Raw genomic sequence first — 11,811 nt, 5'->3', positions numbered from 1 at the left:
TTCCACCTCCCCACCCCACCCCCACCCCCGACCCCTGCCAATCTTATACGTTGAGGCCCTAGCCTCAGGTGTGACTGCGTTTGGAGAAGTGGGTTTTTTTTTTTAAGGAGGTAATTAAAGTTAAGTGAGGTCATATGAGAGGGCTGCTAATTCCATAGGACTGGCGTCCTTATAAGAAGAGGAAGAAACACCAGAACTTTCCCTCTCCACCATGTGAGAACACGGGAAGGCGGTCATCTGCACGCCAGGAAGAGAGCTTTTATCAGGAACCGACCCCGATGCCCCTTGGTTTGGGACTTGCAGCTTCCACAACTGTAAGAAAATCAATTTCTGTTGTTCAAGCTTCCTAGTCTGTGATGTTTTGCAAGGGCGGCCCCAGTAGATTAAAACAATGATGCACAAATTAACTGTATGAATCTTGTTGTCACTTTAAATTGCTTTCTTCTCTTCCTCTCTCCCTTCCTTCCTTTAATATTTTTTACATCACTTAAATGGAGGTAAAAACATCTGCCCTGCTTATCCAACAAAATTTTTCTGAAGCTTAAATCAAAAACACGAGGTACAATATAGTACAATCAAATATTGAAGTATTTCTGTTTAAGCTCAATCACCTATATTTGCAGATGTAATCTAGCAACTCTGGACTCAAATGTTGAGGGCTTCCCCACCAAGCGAGGTTACCTGGTCAGTGGAGTGGTGTTTGTGTTTGCTTGCGTGCTTTTATTTTTCGTGAGGTAGGGGAGCTACAGGGAGGCTAGGAGAAGAAAACATAAGGATTCTGGTTCTCGGCATCGGCGGGCGGACTCTCAACCGCTGCGCCACCAGGGAAGCCCTATCACCTATTTCTGAGTTTCACCGGGTTAAAGTTTGAAATCACGAACTTTCATTCATTTGATTCTGCCACTTTGTGTATTAATCTGCTGCAGGTTTTGACAACCTAACAGTGATAATTTCTAGTTATTTGTGTGGGTTTGATGTTGGCTTTTACAAAGTTTTATATACATGGTTTGTAAACCTTCGTATTTTTTGGCTTTAAATGGTTTCTCATCTTCTCGGACAATGTTACAAAACATTTTATGGTGGAAAAGTTTACAAAGGGGTAGCATGAGTTTAAAAATTATAGTTAATGACAGTGATTTAATTGAACCAGAAAAATGGAAACCCTGATCTAGATCCTCTGAATTAAAACAAAAATGCATCTGGGGTAATCACTTTAATATTGGACTCTACAGCTATGATAGGTAGGAATTTTTTCCAAAGGGCATCCTGATTGGTGAGATCTGTCAATTGCATGATTCTTGTCAATTGCATGAATCTACAACCCTGTGACCCAGCAGTTATAAACTCAACATTACTAACACACCTCCACACACACATTTCATAATCTTCAGTGTGAGAATTTTTTTAAAAAAATTTTAAACAGCTTTGGAGGGAAGAATCATAACCTAAATGTTTTTGAGTAGCTTAGAAAAAGACTTAGGAAATTGCCACTGGGGGGCGATGGAAGTTCAGAAACTGCCCTGCTAATCCCTGAGGCAACGGAGCACTTCAGCTGGTTTATTTATTCAAAGCTGGAATTTGGACTAGCGAACCACCAAGCTCAGGGAAATTCCTGGATAAGGAACACAGTCCTGGGAAAAACCTACCAAAGATGGAATTAGCACCTTGGCGGACCGCCTTTAACACAAAGAGCTTTCCCTCCTTGTGCGTCTTAAAAACTGACTTTAGTTCCCATCAGTTAGAAACAGAGGAAGCCAAGTTAAACTGCAAAGAAATGAGACAACAAAGGAGGGTGCTTATTTATCATGACCTGCAAACACATGTAAGTGCATAGTTTAAACGGCATTAAGGTATCTCCCAGCCACTTGGAACAGAGTTTTGGCTGGTGTGGGTGGGCCTCAGTCAGGAACTTTCCTGGGGGAGGAGGGAGGTTGTAGAGTTTATCTCAGGAAACTCTGAGTCATAGCTAACACTTCAGCTGACAAAGAATCTAGTGAGGCAGAGTTTAGATGGGTTTAGAAAGATATCTTCTGGAAAACAAAGGAGAAAAACATGTGTCTTCACTGGAGGGGTAATTTTGCAGCCACTTGGTGGTGGACTGTGGGTTTTATTTCTCTTTCCCGGTTACCTCTGCGGTGCTTGGGACCACTGGTCGGATTGGGGTCCAAACCTGGCCCCAGACTTTGGCCATCCCACTCCATTCAGCATTATCATTGTTGGGGGTCCACTGATCTTACGTGGTTTTCTCTTCTTTCCCAAGATTGATACCATCAGTGTCAGCAGTACAAGGATTTTTGCTCCACTTCCACTCCAAGAAGGGCCAGAGGACAGGGAGAAGTCCAGAATGCACTTTTGTGCATAAGAGAAGGCATAAATATATCCAAGGGACTGTGTTGCACCCCATGTCCCAGAGGTTCTCCGTTTCTAAAGCCCTCGAACCTAGCAGAGGGATGGCCTGGGAGTTCCAAGATTGCAGCTCAGATGAGGACCCATGGATTCCAGTGCTGAGTGCCTGGTGCCTTCTGGAAGTTGCTGATGCATGTTTCTGAGGACACTCAGAAATCTATCTGAAAGCACGTTATATCAGTGAGGACATTTGGGGTTTTGAGTGAGAAGCCCAACTTGAATTAGTCAAGCAGAAAAAGGAATTTATTGGTTCACATCCCTAGGAAGTCCAGGGGTGGGGAAGGCTTCAGGAAGGGCTGGATCTGGGCGCTCTGCCTCCCTCTCTCAGCCCGGTGTCCATCTGTGTGACAGTCTCTCTCCCAACTTCTTTAATATCCTGGGTAATTAGCTCCTATCAGGTCACATACTTTCTTTTGGATCAGTGACTCTGTTGAGGGGTAGAACAGGGTAATATGATTTGCGGGGGCCCCGAGGGTTGTAACCGATAGCCCACCTAGGACCACATGAAATGGGAGAGGGGATGTTCCTCAGAGGAATTGATGCTGGACAGACTAAAGCAGCAGGAATCTACATGCAAATAATTTGTCTGTGTGGACAGGAAGATCAATAAGTCAAATAATAATGGGATCAGTTAGCCAACACTAAAATTAATCCCAATTGTAGTTTTGCTTCCTTAAATTCTACCATAGGCCTAATGAAAAGCCTCTGGATTCTTGAGTAAGTAAGTTGGGGAATGTCTCTACTAATTCCAAGAGGATCTGGGAACTGTTTTCTATTGACAAATGCCTCTATCAAAAGGAACCTGAGTTGTAATCAATACAATAAGGAAAGCACTATGAGTTCAATATCGGATGCTGAAAAGAAAAGGGAACATACTGTCTAATAACGAAAAGGACCAACAACTGCATTTGGGACTAACAGTCCTGAAATTATCCCTGGAAACCCCTTAAGGTCTCCATAATTATTGCAAGGCTCCCTTAATTCAAGTGATCTGCTTTCTATGTAAATCCTAATCATACAAAACACATGCCCCAGTGCAAAACATAAACTGAAACAAAATAAAATTGCCAGAAACTGAGCGCCTAAAATAGCTTGCAGCAAACACTGATAGGGTGTGATTGGAGACAGCGGGGCATCTGGGCCTGAGTGACAAAAAGAGTCTGCAAGGCTGAGAGGGTTGTCGGAAGCCATCGTGCTGAGGGCCGACATCCACCCACAGTTGCAAGGTCTAAGACGAAAGCCCTAGGCCCTGCGGTGGGGTGGCCTGGAAAGGATACCCTTCTGAATGTTCCGTTCCCGTGTTTGAGTTCTTCTCTCGAGCTCCCTCCCTGCGGGCTGTGAATCTGGAAGTCACTTCTGCTCCCAGTGGAGTGGCAGGAATACGAACCTGTGGAGTCATCTTGTGGATGGAACGAACTATCATATACCGGTCTAACCCAGGAGTTGGCACACTTTCTGTCAAGGGCGGGAGAGTTAGTATTTGGGGCTTTGTGAGCCCTAGTCTCTGTCTGGAAACTACTCGGCTCTGCAGCTGCGGGCAATATGTGGACGAATGCGCGTAGCCAGTTAGCTACCTCGAGTCTAATTGGTAGTGCTTCGCTGTCATCCTCTTGACTCTTCTGCCCCTTGTAGGAGAACATCCTTTTATGGACTGAATTGGGTTCCACCTCCCCACCCCACCCCCACCCCCGACCCCTGCCAATTTTATACGTTGAGGCCCTAGCCTCAGGTGTGACTGCGTTTGGAGAAGTGGGTTTTTTTTTTAAGGAGGTAATTAAAGTTAAGTGAGGTCATATGAGAGGGCTGCTAATTCCATAGGACTGGCGTCCTTATAAGAAGAGGAAGAAACACCAGAACTTTCCCTCTCCACCATGTGAGAACACGGGAAGGCGGTCATCTGCACGCCAGGAAGAGAGCTTTTATCAGGAACCGACCCCGATGCCCCTTGGTTTGGGACTTGCAGCTTCCACAACTGTAAGAAAATCAATTTCTGTTGTTCAAGCTTCCTAGTCTGTGATGTTTTGCAAGGGCGGCCCCAGTAGATTAAAACAATGATGCACAAATTAACTGTATGAATCTTGTTGTCACTTTAAATTGCTTTCTTCTCTTCCTCTCTCCCTTCCTTCCTTTCTTTTTAATATTTTTTACATCACTTAAATGGAGGTAAAAACATCTGCCCTGCTTATCCAACAAAATTTTTCTGAAGCTTAAATCAAAAACACGAGGTACAATATAGTACAATCAAATATTGAAGTATTTCTGTTTAAGCTCAATCACCTATATTTGCAGATGTAATCTAGCAACTCTGGACTCAAATGTTGAGGGCTTCCCCACCAAGCGAGGTTACCTGGTCAGTGGAGTGGTGTTTGTGTTTGCTTGCGTGCTTTTATTTTTCGTGAGGTAGGGGAGCTACAGGGAGGCTAGGAGAAGAAAACATAAGGATTCTGGTTCTAGTCCATGGTGGAGAGGTAAGGGAGGTTGGCCTCAGAACTGAGAACAGAATGAAGAAAATAATTACAGACTCTGAACAACGGCAGGGAGAAAACCAGCAGGGTCATGTGACAGAAGTTACAGGCCTGGGACTGGCTGTAGACGAAATAAACAGTCTTTATGGCCTCTTCGTCTTGCCTCTCATCTTTTTTTCCCTCAACCCTCATCTCCAAGGTTTTCAAGCTCCTAGTTTCTCATGAAAATGTTGAATCAGGATGCTGTTCTTTCCTTCGGTATCATCCATAATCTACAGTTCACAATAATAGTAATGAGTATTGTTAACTGTGTACTTCTGACCTCGGCACTACTATGCTAGGCACTTTTTGTAATAAACTTTTTTTTTTTTTTTTTTTTTTTTGCGGTACGCGGGCCTCACACGGTTGTGGCCCCTCCCGTTGCGGAGCACAGGCTCCGGACGCGCAGGCTCAGCGGCCACGGCTCACGGGCCCAGCCGCTCCGCGGCACGTGGGATCTTTCCGGGCCGGGGCACGAAGCCGTGTCCCCTGCATCGGCAGGTGGACTCTCAACCACTGCGCCACCAGGAAAGCCCTGTAATAAACTTTTAAAATTAGAGTAGTTTGAGATCTACAGAAAAGTTGCAAAGCCATACAGAGAATTCTTATTATACTGCACATTCCGTTTGCCCTGTGACTAACGTCTTACATGAGCATGGTGCATTTGCACAAGCAATAAACCAATTTTGATACATTAGTATTAACTAACTTTCATTCTTGGTTTCAATTTTGTTAGTGTTTACCTAGTGTCCTTTTTCTATTCCAGGGTCCCTTCCAGGATGCCACATTACAGCGGATCATCCTGTCTTCTTGGGCTTCTTTTGGCTGTGACAGTTTCTCAGGCTTTCCTTGTTTTTCAAGACCTTGACAGTTTGGAGGAGGACTGGTCAGGTATGTTGTAGACTATCCCTCAACTGGGATCAGTCTGATGTAATGCATTATTTTTTACTCTGATGGCTAAGCTTCAGTGTTGGTATAAATTATTTCATCATTACAGATGAAAATATTGAGGCACAGAGAGGTCAAGGAACTTCCCCAAAGTCACACAGCTAGCAAATGACAGAAGCAGTGATCAAACTCAAGGTTGACATGACCTCATGCCACACACTTACTTGGCCTCCCCAGCTCCTATCTGCTGAATTCTCGACATTGAAATAGTTCCTTTCAAGGCTACCAGGGTGATCGTTTTTGTAGCTGTTCTTGCATACAGTTTTAAACAATTTACTGGTATGTTTAAATAGGTTCGAACATTTCTCCAGTCAGTTATTTGCTGAACTATTTGTGTCACTTCAGTGGCTGCTTTCTTAGGGCGCTTGGATAATCCAGAAGGAACGTCATTAGAAAGTATTAAAGAACTTGTGTTTCTAGGCGTGGTTCTCAAACTGTGCTCACCTGGCGTCCAGGATGGTCACCTGGACTGCTCGTTAAACACGCACTTCACCGGGGTAGGATGACCACCTGGCCAGGTTTGCCCAGAACTGACCTGTTCCCAGGATGTGGTGCTAAAACCCAAACCGGGACAGTCCAGGCAATCCAGGATGGTTTGTCACCCTACCACAGCATTCCTGGGACTTGCTCGGGCCCAGCAATCTGCTTTTAAACAAACGATGCAAGGGGTTATTCTGTTAAACATGTGGAAGCTGGAGATCCACTGCATCGGATATGGGAACAAATTGCTGACATTGCCGGGGACGGGTTTCTGGAGACACTGAGACAGCCTCGATTTCCATCTGTTTTGGTATGTTTGATTCTGCCTGGAGTTGAAGTAGAATAATATCACCCAGCCTCCAGCCCTGATAACATCAGCGGGGTGCTTTTGCCCTCTAGGTAAGAAACACGCACTACTTCTCCGGTTCCACCTTTGAGCTGAGGAATGATGGGAGCTCTTAAAAGATGTAAGGTCTTTAGGAGGTCATTATGTATCAGTTGTGATTAATGAATCTGTATTAACCTGCGGCGGTGGTTCTCAACCTTGGCGGCTCGGTAGAGTCACCAAGGAGAGTTGAAAAATCCTGATGCTCAGGTTCACCCCAGACCAACTTCACCGGAATCTCTGGGATGGGAACCCAGGCACCAGTAATTGTATAATTGGAGAACCGTGGCTCTAAAGCAGTACTGTCCAGTAAAAATAATACATGAGGCGTTATTTTCTAGTAGTTACATTTTTAAAAAGTAAAAGAGAAGCACATGAACTTAAAGAATGTATTAAATTTAACTCGGCATATCTGAAATTTTAACCTGTAATCATTCTAAAAAAATTATCAGTGACATGTTGCATGCCTTTTTTCATGCCAAGTCTCTGAAATCTGGTGTGTATTTTACACTTAGAGCACTTTCTCAATTCAGATAGTAAATTTTCATCAGAAATACTTGATCTGTCTTTAGATTCATATATCTGAGTTGTTCCCAACATATTTAGAAGTATTCCAGTAATGGAATCCAGTGTTAGCTTTTAAATTCACATTTTAATAATTAAAATAAAAGCAGTTTCTCAGTCTCACTAATCACATGTCAGGTGAATAGACAAGTGGCTAGTAGCTTTTGTAGTGGGTAGCACGGATCTAGGCCAGTGCTTCTCAGACTTGAATTTGTACATACAAATCACCAGGCAATGTGGTTAAAATCTAGGTTCTGATTCAGGAGATGTGGGGTGGAGCCTGAGACTCTGCGTCTCTAACGAGCTCCCAGGTGATGCTGGTGCTTCTGACCCTGCGACCGCCTTTTGAGGAGCCAGCACTACAGCAATCTTGAATGAGGGCTGCCTCAACTGAGTTCTCCACTTGCTTAGTCGTATTCTCTCATTTCAAAGGCTGAGAAATGTGTGTTGCTATAAATGTATATGAAACAGACAGGTAGGCACACATACTCACGTTATGTATCTGAAGTATACATAGGTGTGTGTGTGTGTGTGTATATATATATATATATATATATATATATATATAAAATGTCTGATCGTGTCTAGACACACAAATCAGCTCCGCGAAGAGAAGGAACACTTGAGTAATACACGTGTTATTTGTCGTCTTCACTTTCTTTCACATTCAACTTGATCTTCTTTGGTTCACTGGAACTGAACAACAGCTGAATGTTTAATCTTGATTTAAGTCCCTGTGTTCCTTTGTTTGCTTTTTTAAATGAGTGCAGTAGGTTTCTGCATTGTGTTTCAGTGTTTGAAGTTATTTAAAAAGTATTTGATGACCCAGGCTCTCTGTGGTTTTGTGTACAGTGCAGAGTAAATCCCAGTTCCATTTGCTTCCCTTGTGCTTGTACGTGGAAATTGTGTGCCTCAGTACTTGTATTTATTTCTACTGATGATTTTTATTCTTTTTTAGACATCAGCATGGAAAGGTTATGTATTACTTTTGAAGTGTTGTTTCAACATGTATTTAATTATTCAATTCAGTTGGCTCCTCTGAGCCAAAGCTTATTTGAGCCAAGGCTGATTTAACTCCTATGCCAGGTTCCAAAAAACGGATAAACAAACAAAAAAAATTCCGAAAAACAAAAACTAAAATTGAGTTCTGTTTTTGGGGATTTGTAATCTGAGAAAGTTATCTGAGTATAAATAGCAATGAAAATCATAGTGAAATTGGAGCAATTGGTCATGCTTCTCCCTTTATTGTCCTTTAGTTTCTTTCTGAACTCAGACAAAGGAAGATAGGAAGAACGTAGCTATTAAAAAAACCAGGGGAAAAATCCAGAGGATAACCCATCAAAATTGAAGGAAATAAAATGAGGAAGCATAATTGGGTCTCTCAAAGTGGGGTTTTTTACTTTAGTCCTAATTTTAATTGTATTATCTACTATTGGTCATGTGAAGTGGGGAAGTTCTTTTTCTCTATGGGATAGATTCTTTATTCTCTATACCCTTACAGATCCCAACTGTTACAGATCCCAGTAATTATAAGCTATGGCATCATCCATGAAAATGGCTGTTAATTCGAAAGCTTAATTCACTGGGCTGGATTCAAGAGGAGTCCAAAGTCCCAAGGGAAATCAAGGTGGAGCTGAATATTAAATGACTATTCTCTTTATTTTTGTTTAACTGCATGGGTATCTCTGGGTCAAGTTAGGAGTAGGCTACATTTTTTATTTCCTGTGCATCAAACTGCATTTAACTATAGCTAATAATAATAGCTAATATTCATTAACTGCTTAAAATGTCAGGGCCTTAATTTATTTGCATTATTTTATTCTCATAATAACTTCATGATGTAGGTACTGTCAAAGTATAATTTTTAAAGAGCTAAAAACAGGAGTCTCACACAAATAGAGAATGAATGCGTGTCAAGAATTTACTCAACTCATTAATAATGGGAACCCTAAGAGGGTTAAGATGATGCCAAGAGCGTTTTGAAGAATTTGGTATTTATAGACATTTTGAGGGGAAAAACAGTGTGTTGGAATAATATTGCTAGGATACATTCAAAACTGGTTAACATGCTACAAGGCAATGAAACTACAATCTTTGAGGTTACCTTCACCACTGGACAAAAATCTATGAATTAACATGTGACTTCAGAGCATATGAATTCTAATCAAATAAAAGAAAGTCAAACAGAAGTACGTTCCCTGGGTAATTAACTCTTCAGTGGGCAGGTTAGTACCCCAGTAAGATTTTTATTTTTTGACATCTTTATTGGAATATAATTGCTTTACAATGGTGTGTGAGTTTCTGCTATATAACAAAGTGAATCAGCTCTACATATATCCCCATATCTCCTCCCTCTTGCGTCTCCCTCCCTCCCACCCTCCCTATCCCACCCCTCTAGGTGGTCACAAAGCACCGAGCTGATCTCCCTGTGCTACGTGGCTGCTTCCCACTAGCTATCTATTTTACATTCGGTAGTGAATATATGTCCATGCCACTCTCTCACTTCGTCCCAGCTTACCCTTCCCCCTCCCCGTGTCCTCAGGTCCCCTGAGAGAGGGTTTGGAAACTGGTATTCTAACTGGATATTTTGGGGGCTTTTATTGGCAAAGATTATTCAGATGATAATGTTTTGACCATTTTTTTCCTCTTTTTAAAAAGAAACCTCATTATCCTTTGTCCATTAAAACACCTGTCATTAAGGAGAATGCTTCTCAATTGGCTTACGGATGGGGGTAGGGCTTGCACTGAAACATCACGCATATTATCCTTGCCCTTGACCACCAGCACACATTTGAGAACTGACTGGCTAGGGGAGTTAGACTTTGAAGTCCTGAAATAGGCTTTTCCTTGGTACAAAGCAAAATAAGTTCATGCAGAATCGAAATCCATGAACCCTAGTCTATAATCAACTCAGCTGCCCAGCTTAGATCACAGAGAGCTAATACATGCCTTTCAGGTGCAATTTGAATGAAGATATTATCTCCGAAATCTAGATTTGAGAGAGAGAGGAAGAGAGAAGGAGATGATATTAATTGAAGGCGAAGTGAAATTTTGTCCCCATTGAGAAGACCAGGAACCAGATTTAAAGGTTAAAACATGGGGGTAGGAGGTGGGAGGAGTGTTTGGATATGGGAACGTGGCAGCACGGATGGGCTCCACTCCTTTCCTTGGTACGCCCAACTCTGATCTATTTGCCTCCCTTGCGCCAGGCAGTTGCCAAGAAGTGGGTTACTAGAGTGGGTGAGACCTTGGGGTCTGTTGGGGCCCTGGGAGCTGGAGAGACCTAGGCTGGACTACTGCACACGGGTCACCTGACGATGACTGGTGGGTGGCAGATCCCAGCTTGGTGCTGAGAATGCATGATGATCCCCCTCGAGTGTTGTGGGTTTATGTGATCCCCATGAGTAATGAAAGAAGACAGGTATAAGAACTAGCAACGGTCATGTGACCAGTTGTAGAAATGAGGATTGTATTAAGGCATTTTTCTTCCAGTTTTGATATGGATACCTGTATATATCAAGAAAATGTGTCCTTCCCTTTGTTATGTAATATAAGGATTGAGTTAAACCTGTATTTCAGTTTTTAAATTGCACAGTAGGAAAGAGCTATCGTGACTGAAGTGGAAGACAACCATCGACCGTTTATGGATAAAATAACAAACAGGACTTGGTGGCTCCACTTGGGGGGGAAAGCTTGAGTGAGTTTGCGGTGGATAGGGAATCGTTGCATCAAGTAGAACAGAAGCATTATGTTGTTTATTTGGAAGTTAAAAAGGGGTAAAGGGAGACTGTATGGATGCTCCATTGACCAAGGGGTGGAATGTGGTGGTTTAGCCGTGGTCAAGTACAATAGGTATCACTACCTCCCTTTCTAGGATCTACATCTCTGAGAAGCCAGGTGGGCACGACATCCCTTCCAGTCTCCTTCCCTATATGCTCCTGAGTTAGTTTGCCAAAGAGAGTAACATAAACTTTCTTTCAGGTGAAAGGAATAGAAGCGATTATGTTCAGGGGTGATTGCAGCTGGATGTTGGGCAGGCAGGAGATTCACAGTGGCTTTTCAGGGAGTGATGGAGAACCAAGATGCTTCGGTCATGCAGACTGACACAGTTGCTGAGAGGTTGCTCATAGATTCTTGCAAACTGGAAAAATTTCTGTAGTGCTTTTGATAACCACCCACACTATGGTGATGGACTGATGGATTCAGTGCCTGCTTCCCTGCTCTTTGGTAGTGACCTTCTTTTTTTCTTGTTTTTTTTTGTTTTTTCCCTTTTGGAATCGACTTGCTTGATCCCACTCTCCTAGATATTCCAACCCTGATGTAAGCCTGAATTCGTGTATTGACTTCTTTATTCCTGGGATGTTTTAGAATGACTTTATTTTCCTGATTGAATCTAAGCTTATGCAGATAGTTTGATGAGAAGTGCATCTCAATGATTGATTTAAGGAACATGCTATTGGAACATTGTGAAGATGTACACAAGAATCGTAGGTAGTGCTGAGCATGTTTTAAAAATACAGGGAA

The 11,811-nt window shown here is 42.6% G+C and overlaps 1 protein-coding gene across 3 annotated transcripts in view; it reads left to right on the top strand.

The window, feature by feature from the left end:
* MID1 (midline 1) overlaps positions 1–11,811 on the top strand; it is a 670,305-nt gene that overhangs the window by 22,307 nt on the left and 636,187 nt on the right. For all 3 annotated transcript variants that reach the window (XM_055086315.1, XM_024115452.3, XM_055086316.1), the window contains exon 3: positions 5,677–5,801. The gene's annotated coding sequence lies outside the window, so the exon portion shown is untranslated. The remainder of the gene's footprint in view (positions 1–5,676; positions 5,802–11,811) is intronic.

The sequence above is a fragment of the Physeter macrocephalus genome, chromosome 7, assembly GCF_002837175.3.
Source record: "Physeter macrocephalus isolate SW-GA chromosome 7, ASM283717v5, whole genome shotgun sequence".
NCBI lineage: Eukaryota > Metazoa > Chordata > Mammalia > Artiodactyla > Physeteridae > Physeter > Physeter macrocephalus.
The sequence above is the reverse complement of the archived record's forward strand: the minus strand, read 5'-3'. Positions and strand labels throughout refer to the sequence as shown.